The sequence below is a fragment of the Phaethon aethereus genome, assembly GCF_964289735.1.
Source record: "Phaethon aethereus genome assembly, chromosome: 1".
NCBI lineage: Eukaryota > Metazoa > Chordata > Aves > Phaethontiformes > Phaethontidae > Phaethon > Phaethon aethereus.
The window spans coordinates 195514282-195533210 of record NC_138575.1 but is presented as its reverse complement, the minus strand read 5'-3'; the positions used below and the strand labels follow the sequence as shown (position 1 = coordinate 195533210).

At 40.1% G+C, this 18929-nt stretch overlaps 1 protein-coding gene across 2 annotated transcripts in view; it reads right to left on the bottom strand.

Moving 5' to 3' along the window:
- Positions 1-18929, bottom strand: part of DCLK1 (doublecortin like kinase 1) — a gene marked incomplete at its 3' end in the record, with an annotated part of 248547 nt that overhangs the window by 152780 nt on the left and 76838 nt on the right. The window lies entirely within an intron of this gene.

Sequence of the window (18929 nt, the reverse complement as noted above, 5' to 3'; positions counted from 1 at the left end):
AATGTCATGCTCAGTATATAAACTGGGAGGAGTTGGGTGAGGGGCAGTGGCCGCAGCTCAGGAACTGGAGGGGCATCGGTCAGCAGGTGGTGAGCAATTGTACTGTGCATCGTTTGTTTTGCATATTCATTATTATTACTATTATTATTGCTGTTATTACTATTATTCTTCTTCCTTTTCTGTGCTATTAAACTGTCTTCATCTCAGCCCATGAGTTTTTTGGGGCTTTTTCCCCCAATTTCTCTCCCCCATCCCACTGGGGGGGAGTAAGCGAGCGGCTGTGTGGTGTTTAGTTGCCAGCTGGAGTTAAAACACAATAAACAGACAGGCAATAAGCCTCTGAAAATGCGAGGGGCAGCAGCTAGCTAAGGAACCTACCACAATAATGGGACTGCATTTGTCAGAAGGCCATCTCCAAGGGGTAATCCCTCACCACGGGATGCAACCCATCTGAAAACCAACGATTCAATAACAAGTGCTCTCACTACTACATGACTCCAGTTTTGGCTCCTCCTGCACATCAGAAACCAGAGAGATTAACTGCCAAGCACCTTTTACTTCTATTGAAATCTAGCCCTATAAGCAAATGCCACTTAGCCCTCTCTGGGGTCTTAATCTTCTGACAGTGTGTCCATTTTCCCTGTATTGCTGGATTATAAAACAAGCCTCCTGACTTACCCTTCCAGATGTGGTTACTGTCTGACTGAGTGGGGCAGCTGGAGGCTTCAGGAGAGAGGAACAAATCACAGAATCACAGAATCACTAGGTTGGAAAGGACCTTTAAGATCATCAAGTCCAACCATTAATCCAAAACCACCATGTCCCCTAAACCATGTCCTGAATGCTGCAGTTTCCTCTGCCTTGTAGGAATGGGTTGCAGTTTTCAGACTGTGTAGTCGCCTCAGAAGACCTTCAGGCCTGGGAAGCATGTAGAAAGCTGCTCATATCCTATAGAAGGGCCAGCTACTCAGAAAATTCTGCCTCTACATTCATTATCTCTTTGCTTCCCATAGAGAGGGATGTTAAGTATATTATCAAACTACAATGCTTCCCAAAGCGCAACACTAGGAGCAATAGTTCTGTTTCTTGTGAAGACTTTGTTCCTTTTAAAAAATAATATGAATGGTGAGTGAAGAGATCATTTCACTAAGTTAAACTTGGACAGAGTTTTATCACTTGACATGAAATTTTGCTCAGACTCCCAGCACAGTTCAGCAGGAGCATTTTAAGCCTGTTTCAAGCAATACTAGAAGGAATTTCACTTCATTCTGTGAGCTTCTTCCATCACACTGATAGCAATCACATTTCAACCATAGAAAACTGTCGACAAGCAATAGTCAGCTGGCCTAAAAACAGCACTGCTGATTGCAACGAAACTTGACTGCCATTTTCTATTCACAAATCCTTTCAGTTCTTGCAGATATGCAAGGTAATTTTCCAGTTATAATGACATTTAAAATAGCTAGAGAGACAATCCAATACAAAGTAGAGCACATACAGTAGGTATTTCTTATGCATTTCCACTTCATTATCAGTAAGGCTTCTAGCTACTTCTTGATACACTGATGGAGAAGTGTGATGCTACTTTGATACAATTAAGCATAAGATTTGGATCTTAACTGATTGACCCTAAACTTAGAGCTGTTTTAACTTCTGTATGGCAGACAGCACCACAAGTGGGGTGGGGACATGCCTCCCTGTGGAAACAGTGACTGCCTGGGAAGGTAAAGTGGCCCGTACTGAGTCTTGTGGTGCTGGAGAGACATTGCTTCCAGTTTCAGTTTGTTAATGGAAAACTAGTGTGGAAATCTCTACTGTGTACTCTTGTGACAGCGGTGCAAACAAATATTGAGGCGCTCACATGCAGGTCAAAACAGTTTTTTTCCAAAAGGTACCCTTTAGAACAGGAGCCAAGTTGAATCCTCGTGTCAATTTTAATTTTCAGGCAGTGGTAAAACTGTGGATGAGGGTGGAGGCAGTTGCATTTGGATGTATTTTGCTGATCATGCATAATTGTTTTTTTCCTCTATGACCACAATACCATTAATAAAGCAGGATATGGAGGACAAAGCCAGATGAGCTGTCCTACACATCATTAAGTACATGGGAAACAATAAATTCAAAACACCTAAACTTGCTGACTTTAGTCTACCCAATGACTACGGTGTGTCTGGAAGAGGCAGGGAGCACCTGCGGATTTTCTGCAGCTGTCAGTGAGCCACCGTTCCAGCAGAATACACATTGCTTTGCTGTGTGAGGGCATGCTAAACTACTTAAATGTTGGTAATTCTCTGCCCTTCCACAATTCCTATAAGGTGCCAAGTCAGTGCCTGTGAAGGACAGACACGTCCCATTACAGTTCACATGGAAAGAGACACAGAGCTGCACTGAGGACTGGCCCGTGGGACAGAAGCTCCGCAGCAGAAGGCTTCTAGCTCCCGAAGGACTACTCCTTCCTTCTTCATCTTCAGAGGCTTTTGGAGGACTAGGGAGCTCATCTGCTAGTTTTCAAATGGTTAACTTGTGAAACAGTGCCATAGAATTCTCACTTTCTGAGGCAACAACTTCATGCAAGCATCTCAAGGAAAACAGAGTCATGATTTTCCACACCTTCAGCCTGCCAATTAATGGCTTGGTGAGAAGACACATAGATCTTAGAGGTCTGATTGCTTTCACATACAAGAAATTTTATGCACTGGCAACAGGATCTTCCTATGGATCTGTGCTACTTTAAGAAGCAGAAGTCTGTTGTGAGCGCCTCAATCATCTATACATTAAGAGAAGTTTAGCCAATATTCTTTGCACTCTTCTTTCTTCACTGCCTTTGTGATACATTCCAGTTCTGAGGTCTACACTCTTTTCCAATGCAACAAATATTTCCAAGCACTGAGAAGCTAGAAGTTCAGTTTTATTAAGTAATCTAATGGCACCCCTAGTTCTAGCTTCTGATCAACTCTACTGAAAACATTTATTTAAATGTCTCTTCCATACAGAAAGGCAGAAAAGAAAAATTAGTAGTATGAAAAAACATAATTGCAGGCAACGAAGTGTTATTGAAAGGCATTTTCATTCTCATTTTTTTTCCCTCTGCAATACTTCTTCTAAAAGAGCAGTTAAAATGCTAAAAAGTGCCGTTCTGATTCAAGACCTCTCCAGCTCAACCTCATTTGTCCCTTTGTCTCGCCAGCCACCCAAACACTTATTCTCCAGAAATCAGTACAGAATCAGACTTTATGTCAATTGCCATTTTCTTCTTTTTCCCTTCCACTAGAACAAATAATACTCTTTTCCACCACTGCACAGTGACTGAGCTTTCACTTTCCCACACTTCAAGATAGGAAATGGATGCCTGACTTTTCGTAAAACCAACATCAGCATTTCACTGCGTCTTTTTTTAAAACTTTCTGCGCTATAATCTTGCAATTAAAAAACCAACTTATTGAATACTAAATTTGTCTTCTGGATAAAGAACAGTGAATTGTCAATGTAATCCTGGTACCTCTGAAGTAATAATCACAATCTGAAAATTACTGGAGAACAGAAACGAGTGTGAACTGAATGCATGAGCAGACACCTGCAGCTCCAAAAGAAGATGCTCCCCAGCTTTGAGTGGCTACATATTTCTCCCATAACTATGGGCATAAATGACTGGAAAAAAATACTACAACTATTTTTTTTTAGTTGTCCAGAACCTGTGGCTTGGCTGAGCAAGATAACATGGGCTAAAAGCATCTCTTGGTTTGGTGGTTAAAGAAAAGAAATTTAAGGTATCTTTTATCAAATCACACAAATGGAAAAGAGAGGAATAAGTAGTAGCACAGTAAAAGCTATAAAAGGACAGAAAAACAGTTAAGAAATATAAAAAAAGGAAAGTTCTCACCTCCAAGGACTCAGGATGCTGAAAATATGGAAGCAAAGTAGGAAGAAAAGCAGTAGTATAGGTTCTCTTGGATCAGGATGGCAAAGTTGTTAAAAAAGATGCAGAAAAGTTTGCCTATTCTGCATCTTGGAAGTGGCAGAAAAGTTACTGCATCAAGTCATGATAGAGTGTGTTCCAGTCCCTTGATAACTGAAGAGAGTATCAGAAGGTATCTACTACAAAACCAAACCTTTTAAAATTGGATAAGTATCATCCAAAAGTCTGGAAGAGATTAGCTGAAAAATAGGCTGTCTTGTTGATATATAAAAATTTTGCTGCTACAGAGTCTTTTAAAGACTGGAAAGGTACCAATAAAAACAAAAAGTCATTTCAGATAACATTGGCAGATGTACTCTAGTTAGCCTGACACAGTCCTGATAAATGTAATATATTTGGGAAAAAAAGAATTACAGGGTAGGAATATAATTAGTTGTTGGTCAATGCAATTGTTTAGAAAAATCTATCTTATCAAATAAACCTGGTTTTATTCTCCGGTGAAATAACGATTTGGGTGATAAAGGTAACTACATAGATGCAACAGACAAACTTAGATGAGACACTTGAGTTGCTATTGCATGACATTCTGATTCAAAAATTAGCAGTATTCAGTATCAGTAAGGACAAGATAACTGGATTAAGTTGGCTGAATAACAGTTTTCAAACAGTAGCTGCAACTGGGAAATCATCTTGAAAAGGCAGCATTTCCAGCAGGGAGCCACAGGGACTGGCACTGGGCTTGATGATGTTTAACATTTTTTTCTTTTTAAATCAGTGACCCCAAAATAAATATAATAAAGTCATTGCTGAGGGGATTTGTGAGAGACAAGGATAGGCATAATATGTAAGAAATGCCTTGCAAATCACATTTTATAGATTTCTAATCATTCTGCAGCGCTACTCTGGACCCTCAGGTGACATCTATACAAGTAAATTGAATATTTTCCTAACATGAGAGTATGCTAGATAGCTCAGACTGAAAAGCATTCCAGGGAGCCTTCAAACCATTTAATGTTATGGACAACAGAGTTCCAGTGACAAGAAATGTCACAGAGTCCAAGAAAGAAAAAGAACAAAGAAAAATGTATGAAACGTGACATATGAAAAAAATTGAGCAAGCTAGAGTTGTTTAGTCTGGAGAAAAAAAAATTACTTGGTCATAAGCATTTGTATATAGAAAGGACTACTGCATGGGAAAAACTGTTGCTAGGACAGGAAGAAATTTAATTATAAGCAAGGAGGACTTAAGTTAATCTTTAGTAAAAAATTCTTGACAGCAAGAACAGTAAAGTACTGGAAAAGATTCCATGGAGAAGTTGCAGAATCTCTGGGCAGCTGAAATTTTAGTTAACTGCCAAGAGTTGGTCTTGCCTTGGAAAAGGGAAGCTGACTCAACAGGCCACTGACCCCTTTGGAATCCTTTCAAATATTGTTCTCCCACAATGCTAAAGCACAGGCACAAAAAATTAATAGAATTCCCCACTTCTGGGAGAACAAATGTCCTTCTCCCTCTTATGCTGACAAAACCTAATGTATTTATGGCATTATCTTTTAACCAGCACAGATAAGAACGTTTGCAAAGTCACAGAAACTCAAAGCCTAGACAGAAACTTCTGAGTTCTCCTCAAGTATCTTCTCGTATTGATGAAAATAATTTAAAAAGACTTAGGCACTTTTCTGAGTCACCAGATAAAATCTCTAGATACTCCCAGTTTTGTTGTGCAGAGAAAAATCTACCTCCAAATCACTCTACTGTGGGTCTTTAGATCACCTGATCTGTAAAGATGATGTTATTGTAACAAAGACAATCTTCATGTTTGCTGATCTTCAGCTTCCATGTGGAGAGCAGACACAAGGCGTCAAAAACAAACTGGTGATACGTTCTTATTCTTGACAATACAAACTTTTTGTATATAAAGAGGATGGGCTGCAGCAAGTTCTTCCTTTTGTACAGAAGATATTTTTTCCTAGTAAAGCATAGATTTAGAATAAGAAGTTTTAGCAAATATTTATTACATCTCTTCAGAGGGCTATTATAAACACAATACACTTGGCATAGTTTGTAAAGCCAGAGACTGTTTCTACATTTGAACTCTCTTCCCTGGATATGTCAAATACCCTTGCATGTCCCCCTTTGACAACTCATCTTTAAAAGAAAAGGAAAGAAGAGAGCCAAGGGCTTCGAATCATGATTCTGTGCCACACAGAGTATGTAAACAGCAGCAGCATCCCCTAAGCCAGCATGCCTGCAATAAAGTAAGAAGAGCAGGAACTGTTCTTTTTCCCTCAGGATACTCAACCTCAATTAAAAAATGTATTTCTAATGCCATGTGAAGCTAATGAGCGAATCTAATCTCTCTGGGAGACTATCATCAGTGAAGAATCAGTCTAAACCTATTTGATTTTGCTGACTCTGAAACTGGTAACATTAGGACAAGAGTCCAGCCTCTGAGAGAAAGTAATTTTACAGTAAAAAAAAAATTTCTGGCCTTATCTGTAAATAGAAAATGGACTTTTAACCCTCGCACACACTTGCTTATACATACCACTGTAACTTTCAGGACTTTTCAAGTATGTCTTCATCTCAAATAACAGGTGTCACATAAAACCTGTATACTATGGTCATAAGCATTTTAATTCAAAGTTGTGATGGAAACTAAGAAGGAACTGAAAACCATGATCAATTGTGCTGGCTCAAAATGAAAGTTATCTGTCCTCCTGTCACATTAGTTTAACTCACATTAGTTTAAATCAAGAGTTTATAATCTAGTAATGTTTTTAATGGTTTATGTTTTTCTATAAGAAATGACATTAGACTTTGGAATTAAATGTAAAAACTATTTTCTATTTCTATTTGAGATCTATCACCTATTGCTCATGTGACGAGAAACAGCAAACAGTAATTCCTACATTATTCATTATTGTATGGACCTCAACTCCCTTTGTCTTTTGCTAGCTTTTCTTCCCATGCTAAAAAGTTTTAGTCTTGTAAGAAGTTTCAGGTCTTTTTTCCATATCCTCTGCTATTCATCAGAGAAAAAACATGATTGGGCAGGACTACATGCCCAACTTGAGAAGTGTGTATGCTACTACAGTGCTGTGGACATCAGCAGCATCTGCTGTTTTGTCTCCAAACCACTTCTAACACTCGATTTGTGTCCTTGACCACTGCTGAGTATTGAAGCTGAGGCTTTCAAAATACAATCCATTTTGAAAGATCTTTTTCCTTAACAAAAACAGATGATTTAGAAATTATTTAATGCCTAGGTAGGTGCATCGCTTTTCATCTGCTGACAAGAAGTTACATTTCTGCATTCTTTCCCACCTGTTGTTTAATAATGTGAATACATGTGTAAGTTTTGCCACCAGCCTTAGCATTGACTTTCCTGATAGGAAACACTTTGTCAACCTAACACTGATCCCTCTTCCCGGATATTTTCGAGCATGATGAACAGGACACATCTTAGCACAGAACCTTCTGGGACTTCATTACAAATCTGATCTTACTCCCACCATCTGTTTCTCGGCTTTTCATTCATTACAGGCTAAGCAGACCTTTTTTTTCCATGACGCTCCCTTACTTATCCAACTATTACTCCGATCAACTGAATACAACTCAGGCCATCGTTTCTTGGCTGACATATAGAGCTCCACAAAAATGAACCTTGAAAAGAAATCTGAACTTGGAGGAGGTAATAAATCTTATGGGCAATTCATATCGGATATTTCAAGTACAAGAAATGGCACAGTCACAACCAAAATGAAATACTCTGAGTCTGTTTAATTATGAGCTATAATTTTCAGATAACTTAAGATTTTTGAAATTTGGAGCCAAGCTTCCCAAAGGTCAAATAATTGCAAGGTTTTTGTGTGTTTGTTTTTGTTTTGTTTTTTTATCTCTATTTTTGGATCAATGACATTTTATTTACTTGTGCGAACACAGGGCTTCTGCCAGGAATAAAAGCAGTGTTGTAGTGCATTCAAGTCTACTCTTTGCCTGCTAAAATTCAACATGTTTTTATTCTCCAGACTTACCTGTAAGACCTCGCAGGTATCTTCTCCACATTCAATGTCAGGCCTGTAATTAAGGTTGAGTCAAGTGAAAGCAAAAGGGTTGAAGAAAAGCCACAACACAGTGCAGGTAAGTATGAGATAGGTGTCAGTTGTGAAAGTCTTACCTGTACAGTAAAAGACATGACAGCTCTATTTATACTCTACTTCTTTATCTCATCAGTCTGTGTTCCAGTTTAGTCTATAAATGGTTTGGGAAAAGACTATATTGTATATTGTCCAAAACTTTGCACAATAAAGTCAATACTGCTTCACCCACGTGCAACACAGTTCAGCCAAAAACTCTTTATAAGACCATTCCTTAGAAACATTTTCCTTTGTGCTCTCTGCTTCCTTTCCACACCTGCAGAAGTTATATCTGTGCATCCACAAATCCACCCACACTTGCCCACAGCAAGGGGGCAATCAATGCATATGCTGTTACCCTGTGTCTAGGTAACAGGTACTGCAACTTAAAACACCTCAACCTAAGTTGTTCTGAGTTCAGCTATTAGAGGTTGGCTTCCAAGATAATTTATTTTAAACTTTTCTCATAAACAGCATAAATCACAGTGCTACAGTTACATATCTGGACAACAAGAAGAAACACACACACCTTTCCAACGCCATTTGCTTGAATTTCCTTGTTGTCACTACCACCAAAGTATTCTGACAGCCCAACAAATTTCTCCATGGGGTTACAGGATTTGGTTTGAGTGGGAAGGGGATTTCAAATCTTTCTTCCTAGGAGGAGAACCCTTAGGAATTTCCTTAAAGAATGGATGCTAAAAGGCTACCATGACCTCGCTTCATATGAAACCCAGACTGGATTCTGACTTAAGCAGGAGGTTAATGAGTTGAACAGTCTGACATGTTCATTTGATAGGCAGTGATGAAAGGCCAGCTGTCAGATTTAATTTGTCTGAAGATAAGCTGATTTACTGCTTACAAGTAATATGGCTGGCACAGGACGTGTCTGAGTAACGGTATATTTCAAATGGTATCACGGAAACATTCAATTCTGGTAGACTACATTCACTGTTCAGAAAAATAAATATAATTTTTGAAATGCTGATTCAAGCTATCATTTTTCTGTATCTTCCCACATGAAAAAAGGAAACTTTTTTTTTCATATCTAGCTGATACAACTGACACAACTAGTTGCTACCACTTATATCTTTACATAGCCACTTTAATCATACTCACCTTTAAATTTTAAAAATTGAATAGCAGTCTATTTATAGAGATTTGGGAAAGTCATTTTGTTAGTGCTGTAGCAATCACTGCTCTCAACTCTGCATATTCACTCACTTTCCACTTGTATCAGTATGTCCTGATAGTCTTATGCTTTACCACCATTTTGAATCAGAAAGCTCAAACCCACTCAACAACAAAGATACACAGAAATTAATTTAAAAGCCAAAACTAGGCCTGCCACATGACTCTAAGTGTTACATTAACTTTTTAATGAATACTGAACAAGGAGTTTTAAATGGGAAAAAGATTAATCAAATTGCCCTTACAGGATAACCAATGGAAAAAGAATTAAAAGCAGCAGTGGAGTCATCAAGTGCTGAAGGACTAGAAGGTACAGAGATGCTGAGTGACAGGATAAGAGGCAGAAGACTGATAGGGGATACCAAGGTGAATCAGGACAATCAGAAAAGATGGTTATACTTGCAGAGAAACCAGACAATGTACAAAAGTCAAATGAATTGCCATTTTAGTGAGGGAAAAAATTAACCAAGGTAGAGGTTAAACAGAGAAAGTTCTCAAACTGTTTAATAGAAAAGAAAGAGTCAGAAGGGCTGGGGGGGGCTCTATTGGAACAGGGAAATGGAAGTGACCAGTTACCACTGCCTGCTTGCTCCAAGGCCAAGTGGCTCCAAGATGGAGAAGCTTCCATAAGGCAGGAGTTTAGACAGCAAGCAACACAAAGACTAACCTCATGCAAACAGAAGATTTTGGTTTTAAGATCTGAAGTGGGCATTCAGAAAGAGCAAAACAGGAGAAGGAAGGTAAAATCAGTTACCCTCGTTTCTCTTCCCTCTGCAACTACTGCTCCATTTTCTGCCCTTATCCAAGTTCACAGGCAGGAAACATTTGCTCACTGTGTTCAGTCTTGGAATTCCCATCCCCATCTCATGCCTACTCCACTTTTGGTTTTGCCCCTTGATGTTCACTGAAATTACTCTTGCCAAACTCGCGAAGGATCTCTTCCTTGTCCCCACCCATCCTCTACACATCACTGTATCCTCTTAATTTGTTGCATCAAGAAGCAGTAGTGCAATGTTTGTAAACACGATTTAAAAGAGTTTGTAAAATGTGCTGTAGAAGAGCTAAAAATAGACTGGTATTTCACCTACCTTTTTTATTTTTTTAACCAGGCATAAAAGCTTAAAAGTGCTTTAGTAGTTCATTACAAAGAGGACTTACTGTGGTATTATTTATTTTATAAGGGTTATTTAAATAATACCAGGTACACAGACGTGGGATCAGGAGAAAACACACTGGCATTTTATCTTTGTCAAGATATATATATATATACTAGTGAAAATAAAAGCAGTAAGTGTTCTTGTGAGACAAGGCTGGAAAGAAACTGCACAAGCCCCAGCAAGAAACAAAGCATCTGCAGCCAACAGGAAGCTCACGTTTCACATTTACACAGAGTTTTGTAGAGATGATTTCTCAGGGAACAAGGCTTGAATTGTTCTCATTTTGCTTGGTAAGAAAGGGCTATAGTCCTCATATGAAGAGGAAGCTCATAAGCCATTCACAATAGTAGCAGCATAAAAGAAACTGTTATCGTTTTTGAAACAGGAAAAGAGGAAAAGGGAGTTGTATTATGTGTCCTAGGCATCACCATCAGAGCGACAAGGAAGCCTCTTACCAGGCTTCACCACAGCCACCGCTTCCAACACTTAATGCCAACTTATGCCATGCCTGTCCCTGCAGTACCCAATTGCCTCCATGGTTTGAAGTACGTGAGAGCTTCTCTCCTTGGTAACTGGCTGCCCCGACCAAGAAAGGCGTCAGATACTTGATGACCTTAACATGTATTTCTTACAGTACAGGGCTTCAAAGTCATTTTTGTATTTCAGTCTTGAAGCAGGGTAATGTAGTGCTATCTGATCTTACTACAGCAATGTCCTCTGTTGGCCACCCCTTGCTGAAAAACTGCCCTGCACGTGCACCTTTGCTTCCCACGATGAACTGTGTCTCTCATGAGAAACCACCACCCTTGCTACACAGTCCCTTTCCGGATATGGTTGAGTCTCTTCTGTGATGAACTTTACAACAGCTACAGCTTTGAAAGCTGCAGGCTGCATAAAGAAATACAGGTTTATCAACTCATATTGCGTTCATTACAAGAGCTGATGCAAAAGTGGAAAAGAAATTACAAGTCCATCCTGATTCAGAAGGTCTGCCAAGTGTATTCTGAAGTATATTAATTGTCTGTGACAGAAATTGCACATCCAGGAGGACCATTCCTTTCTTTCTGAAATACAACTACCTACTGAATAGTATTCGTTCAACTGTAAAACGTAACATGAAAGTCTTGTTAAAAAAGAAGTGCTGAAGGGCAGTCCTTTAATGCATGGAAATCTTCTGTATCTATTAAAACTTGTTGTTTTTCCTTAATGAGTAGCATCAAATGACTACATTTTCCCCTCAATGCTCATAGAGGTGAAAATAAGCTCACTGGTATGGCAGTATGATTTTCCTGCTTTAAGCAACAGCATTTTTCCTGCATCCTGTACTGGGATTCCCACGTTGACCAAGTAAAACTCCATGCGATACTGCTGATTTTGTCTCTATTTGTTGGCAATTTCTGTCTCCCTTGTTTATGATCCATGTCGTCCTTGGCCTACCCCCAATTATCTCCTTAAATGTCTCAATCCTTAGGAACACTTGACATCCTAAAGCCAAAAAAAAAGCAGATATGTGCTTTCAGAAATGCAGGTCTTCTTAAACAGAGAGAGAGGATCGACAGATTCTCCTGGTTTTTTTACTCCTATAGCAATTTTAAGTGTCTCAAATTTATCATGCTTTCCGTCTGTAAAACAGACCTACGACATCTTGTAAGCTGTTATATTTTGAGTATGTGAACAATGCAGCTTTGCCTCATGAATCTTATTAATGGGACATTTTTTTCTACATTCTTCTACCACAGTCTTAATTCTAGTTGAAACTGCTGCTGTCACCTGGATTAATCCAATGGATTAACAGGTCTTCTTTTTTCTTTTAACTTTTAAATTACTATTTATTATTTTCTTTATCATTCTTTTAACTTGCCAGTTTACTCCAATGATGATTTTCAAATGTAGCAATAACCAATTAAAAAAATAATAGCACATTAATGGTATTTACCTCCAAATTTGTAAAGTTCTGTAATTATGACTAAAATTCAAATGAAGTCAGTAAGAACAATTTTTTTTTAAAACTGAAAATAAAGACCATTCTATTGTTAGTGAGATTAGTCTTTGAGTCACGATAAGCAATGTGACATCCTGCAAGATGCCACAGTGTACATGGTATGCCAAATTCAGATCGATCCTTCTGAAGGCACAGATGGAGCAAGTAGCCGCCACACTTTGCACAGCCAACATACAGTGTAGTATTTCTTTGACTGTTGGAATGTACCTTACTCTTACCAAAATACATATTGATATATTTGACATCTGCATCCCAGTTAACAAACCTGGCCAGGTATGCAATGGTATATTTATGAGCAGTGGGGTGGTCCACACACTTTTTGTATCCCATGAGAACTTAGAGAAGAACAGTAGCAACACTAAACTCTGATCCTAAATTTCTGGATGGTTACCAAAAGTCCCTCTGCTGAAATGCACTGTATGATCCTAAAAGAATTTACATAAAAAGTAGATTTAATTTGGTTTAAAAAAAATCTGAAATTAAATGTACATCTCTCATTATCCCATTGACACCTACAAGTTACTAAAATCTTTGTGCTAGAATTACACAGAAAAATCCTTTTGCATTAGAGCATTGTCCTTGTATTTCAAAAGCATTCAGCTGCTGTCAGTTGGAATGCAAGACAATTGGCATATCAGCATGATCCAGGATAATAATGCACTAGCTGAAATTGAGCCAAGCTCTAACATCATATCACTACTAAGCTGCTGCCATATGCCAAGTAATTGCATATCTGCAACATCGCACACAGAACCTATTTGCAAAGCATTTAAATTAGGTTGGCATGTATTTCAAGACCTTTCCACAATAATGCAGATGCGCAATTATTCTAGTTGCATTGATGCTTCTTAGAAGTTAGGCCATAATTAACTACCTTATGGATAAAAAGTGGTGGTACAAATACTTCTACCTGGAGACGGAAGTTGGTGAAGACATCCGTAGGAAGTTGTGAAGGGAAGTAAAATCAACCAGTTGAAGAACAATGTTTATGTAACTAACTGAGACACGTTATACCGCAGCATTTATTTTAGTTCCAGGGGAAGGAAAGACGTAGGAAGCAAGAATGACATTTTGTTTGGATCTTCTTCACTGAGCAGAACAAGGCAGGGTAACTCACCTAGACAGACCCAGTAACATCAGAAGAAGAACACGGCAGTCAAAAGATAGGCTCACAAAATTTCTGAACACTTCCATTAATATTTAGACTTATATACTCCATGTATTTGAGTGGGACAACTTGAGCTCATCAGAGCTTCAGGCAAAAGAAAAGCCTATAAACACAGGCATTGATGACAGCACTGGTGACCTGGGTGAAGAGAATGACCTCGGACTATGTGTCCTGATTTTGGCTGGGATAGAGTTAATTTTCTTCCTGATAGCTGGTATAGTGCTGTGTTTTGGATTTGGGATGAAAATAATGTTGATAACGTACTGATGTTTTTAGTTGGTGCTAAGCAGTCAAGGACTGTTGTTGTGACACCTTGGTCACAACAACCCCATGCAATGCTACAGGCTTGGGGAGGAGTGGCTGGAGAGCTGCCCAGCGGAAAAGGACCTGGGGGTGCTGGTTGACAGCCGGCTGAACATGAGCCAGCAGTGTGCCCAGGTGGCCAAGAAGACCAACAGCATCCTGGCCTGTATCAGAAAGAGTGTGGCCAGCAGGAGTAGGGAAGTGATCGTGCCCCTGTACTCGGCACTGGTGAGGCTGCACCTTGAATCCTGTGTTCAGTTCTGGGCCCCTCACTACAAGAAGGACGTCAAGGTGCTGGAGTGTGTCCAAAGAAGGGCAACAAAGCTGGTGATGGGTTTGGAGCACAAGTCTTCTGAGGAGTGGCTGAGGGAACTGGGGTTGTTCAGTCTGGAGAAGAGGAGGCTGAGGGGAGACCTTATCGCTCTCTACAACTACCTGAAAGGGAGTTGTGGCGAGGTGGGTGTTGGTCTCTTCTCCCAACTAACTAGTGATAGGATGAGAGGAAATGGCCTCAAGTTGCACCAGGGGAGGCTTAGACTAGATATTAGGAAAAATTTCTTCACGAGAGGGTTGTCAAACATTGGAACAGGCTGCCCAGGGAGGTGGTGGAGTCACCATCACTGGAAGTATTCAAAAAACGTGTGGATGTGGTGCTTCAGGACGTGGTTTAGTGGGCATGGTGGCGCTGGGTTAATGGTTGGACTTGATGATCTTGAAGGTCCTTTCCAACCCTAGTGATTCTGCGATTCTCACACTGGCCGGCCATTGAGAAGGCTGGGGGTGCACAGGAAGCTGGGAGGGGACAAGACAGCTGACCCAAACTGGCCAAAGGGGTATTCCATACCATATGGCATGCTCAGTATATAAAGCTGGGTGAGTTGGCCGGGGAGGGCTGCTGCTCGGGAACTTGCTGGGCATCAGTCAGTGGGTGGTAAGAAATAGCATCGTGCATTACTTACATTGTATATCTTTTTAGCATTGTTGTTATTTTTTTTCCCCTTCCTGTTCTGTCCTGTCAAACTGTCTCTATCTCAACCCACAAATTTTACTTTTTTTTTCCCCCGATTCTCTCCTCCATATCACTGGGGTGGGGTGGGGGGGCAGGGCAGAGTGAGTGAACTCCTGTGTGGTGTTTAGCTGTCTGCTGGCTTAAACCACAACACTATGATACATCTCGGCTATCATGGTGACAACCCAGTGCTCTTTTATTCTGCATTTTTACTTACTAGGAAAAGTCAGAGAGCATTTTTTAACTCTAGAGATGATGACATTCAACAGTAGCTATCAGCTAACTGCTTTTAACTGTGATTTTATTTAGTTTCAGAAAGAGCAAAGATAAAAATTTTCTGAAGTTTAGGTTTGTAGTCCTCATTAGGATGATGAGAAAGAACAGCTTTAACAGACAGCCTTAAAAAAATCCTGTAAAACTGATACTTCGAACACTGACCACAACATTTGCACAACCTTAGATGTAAGTTGCAGACATCATATTTTAGCAGAAATGGTGCAATCAACTCTCTACAATTAAAACTATGAGGAAAGTTTGATATGCATTTGACAGGTGGACTGTTCAGTGGATGAGGAATTGGTTGGATGGGTGCATTCAGAGGGTAGTGGTCAATGGCTCAATGTCAGGATGGAGATCGGTGATGAGTGGTGTCCCTCAGGGGTCCATATGGGGACCAGTATTCTTGTAGTATTTTCATCAGTGACATAGACAGTGGGATTGAGTGCCTCCTCAGCAAGTTTGCAGATGACACCAAGCTGAGTGGTGTGGTTGACATGCCTGAGGGACGTGATGCCATCCAGAGGGACATGGACAAGCTTGAGGAATGGGCCTCTGTGAACCTGATGAGGTTGAAGAAGGCCAAGTGCAGGGTCCAGCACCTGGGTAAGGGCAACCCCTGCTATCAATACAGGCTTTGGGGAGGAAGGGATTGGAGCAGCCCTGCTGGGAAGGAATTGGGGATACTGGTAGATGAAAAGCTGGACAGAGGCCAGCAATATGTGCTTGCAGCCCAGAAGGCCAAAAAAACAAAGTAATCCTCCCCCTCTACTCTGCTCTGGTGAGACTCCACCTGGAGTCCTGCAACCAGCTCTGGAGCCCTCAGCACAGGCAAGACATGGACCTATTGGAGCAGGTCCAGAGGAAGGACACAAAAATGCTCAAAGGGATGGAACACCTCTCCTGTGACGAGAGGCTGAGAGAGTTGGGGTTGTTCAGCCTGGAGAAGAGAAGGCTCCAGGGAGACCTTAGTGCAGCCTTCCAGTACTTCAAGGGGGCTTAGAAGAAAGATGGGGACAGACTTTTTTAGCAGGGCCTGTTGCGATAGGACAAGGGTTAATGGTTTTAAACTAAAAGAGGGTAGATTTAGACTAGATAGAAGGAAGAAATTTTTTATAACGAGGGTGGTGAACCACTGAGACAGGTTGCCCAGAGAGGTGGTAGATGCCCCATCCCTGGCAACATTCAAGGTCAGGTTGTATGGGGCTCTGGCCAACCTGTTCTAGTTGAAGATGTCCCTGCTCACTGCAGGGGGGGTTGGACTAGATGACCTTTAAATGTCCCTTTCAACCCAGAGATTCTATGATTCTATGATTCTATGATTTTTATTTCTGAGTGCATCTGTTTAACCTAGTCTAACTAAAAATTAGTTCACTGGGTGGTCCAGCCTATTTTTTTGCCCTTTTTTTTTTTAAAGCTTGCAAAACTGAAATGCTAAGATGTAGCTTGAAAAATAATCAAGTCTTTATAACTGCATAGGAAACAAGTCACCATGTGGTCCCCTTACTACACAGGCAAGGGAGGTTTAAAGAGTGTCAGAAGTCCTCAATGGCAGTTTGCAATTTTAATAAAGTCACTTGATCTGCATTTAATGACAAACCATTCTTGGAGATTGTCCCTAAACACTGACATTTTGCAGCTCCAGTTCCACAGTTTTGCTCCTTCTGTGGCCTGGAGAAGAGCACAGGCAGCAGCTGTTTGATGCTTAGTGATATTAGGGTTTTCCAGTTGATTTGGTAAACATACACAAGCAGCAGCATCTACAAAAGAATATGAAAATTAATAGTTTCTATCTTCAGACGGGGCTTCAGCAAAGAGAAACAGAGGTTCCTGCCACTTGAATAACTCTTAAGTTAGAAGAAATAGTATGCTCCTGGCACTGAAACCGTTCCCTGGCAAAAGTTTTTCAGGAAGCTGTTCTGGCATGGATTTTGTTATACTGGACAACATGGCCAGACAGGGTTAGCTACAATGGTACAAGCCAAAGTTGAATGGTAGCATCGTTTGGATTCATGTTATAAAATCCTAGTTGTTCAATTTGATTTGTACCGGAATAGTTAAAACTCAAGCCTAAAGCTGCTTTAAGCTGCCAGAACAGCTCCCCCCTTAACCTAACAGAAAACTGATGCTGACTGTTGCCTTGTAAACATAATTATAATCAAACCCAAGTACTTCTGGTTTTTGCTTTGAAAACAAAGAGATTCTACACCTAGAATGTAAGCTGGCCATCTCAATGGAAACACAGAGCCAAACCAGAGCCAAACACACCACCCAGCTACGGACCGGCTGGGCCCCATCAGCAGCCCGTGAGCTTCAGGGGACAGCCTGGCCTCAGGTGCGTGGCGTGCCACACTCGCTGCACCTCTCCCAGCTCACTGGGTGGCTGGGTTCAGTCCTAAATTTTAGTAGCCAGAAGAAAATAAAGAATGTACTTTTTCTCAGTAAACTTAGCAGATGTATTCAGATTTGTGCCTGCTGAGGATGTCCACTGAAGCGACGCCTTCAGCAAAAACACACTCCAAAAGCAGCGCCAAGTGATTGTATTTCTCTCCCCAGATCCCTACTGCATCAAAAGTGTGATGGTGAAAGGTCTACTCCTCTGCCTGCCTAACAGCTCCAAAGAGGTCTTCGCTGATCTACTTCCTCAGCACCACTTATGTAAGACTTGAAAAACACATTGGTGCTTGTTTTCGGGAAAATTCAGGATATTAGTGTGAGATTCCTAACCAAAGGGGCTCAGTTATTTCATTTGATTTGATAAAGGACTGGAGACAGTGGTGCAAAACAGATAGCAAAATACTAACTTGGTCATGTTATTTTTGCAAGCCGACAACTTTGCAACAAAATGTTTTATTTTTTATGCATGATAAAGAGATTCTCATTAAGTATCCAAAATCCAATTCTGTCATGTGTGAAAAAAATTAATTCCTACTATAACAAGTGGATTTTAACTCAGTGTTTTGAGCTCTTGTGTAAAACAGGCTGAAAAAACATTGGAATGTTTCTCATTGGGAAATGAGGATTTGGTTTAATTAAAACGTTTTGTGAGAACATAGGAATTTCATCAATATTTTAAATAAAAACACTGCCAATGTTTTTGAAGTGCTCCATTCTCAAATGAGACTGATATTTTGTCCCAATTAAGCACAAAACTCTGACATCTCAGAATCTCCTACAGAATGAAAATTCCTTGTGATCAGTTACAGGCTTAAAGCTTGAGTCTGCAAGTGGCTGTCGTGATCCATTTCAAAGGGTGCTTACTTGTATTTACAGCAGAAAAAATTATTCATGAATATGAACTGCAAAAGTCTTGGAAAAAATTCACCACAAAAATAACAACTTAATGTAAACTCTCTGCTTCTTCAACAGCATTTTTATTGCTCCTTGAAAGTAAAATTGTCAACATCCTATTTGCAGCAAAACTAAGATTTCTTTCAAGAAAATCCAGAAACACATGTATTTTAAAAGTATTGACGCTTCAGTTTTGTGCCTACGTAAACAGGATTGTTCCAGTGAGACTATTTACCGCCCTAAATCACCAGGTTAAGGCAACTGAGGGGATGAACATGGGCAAGATGTTAACTTACACAGCCCTGCAATCTTCATAGCAAAGCAAAACATGATACTGAAATACTCCTGAATTTCATCACTTCCTAAATATTTCACATAATCTCAACATATAATTTGAGTAAGTCTTTTTTCTACCTTCCTTTACAAGTTTTAATTTGAATCTATCACAGTTTTCAGTACCAGTAGCATTAGGAGAGAGG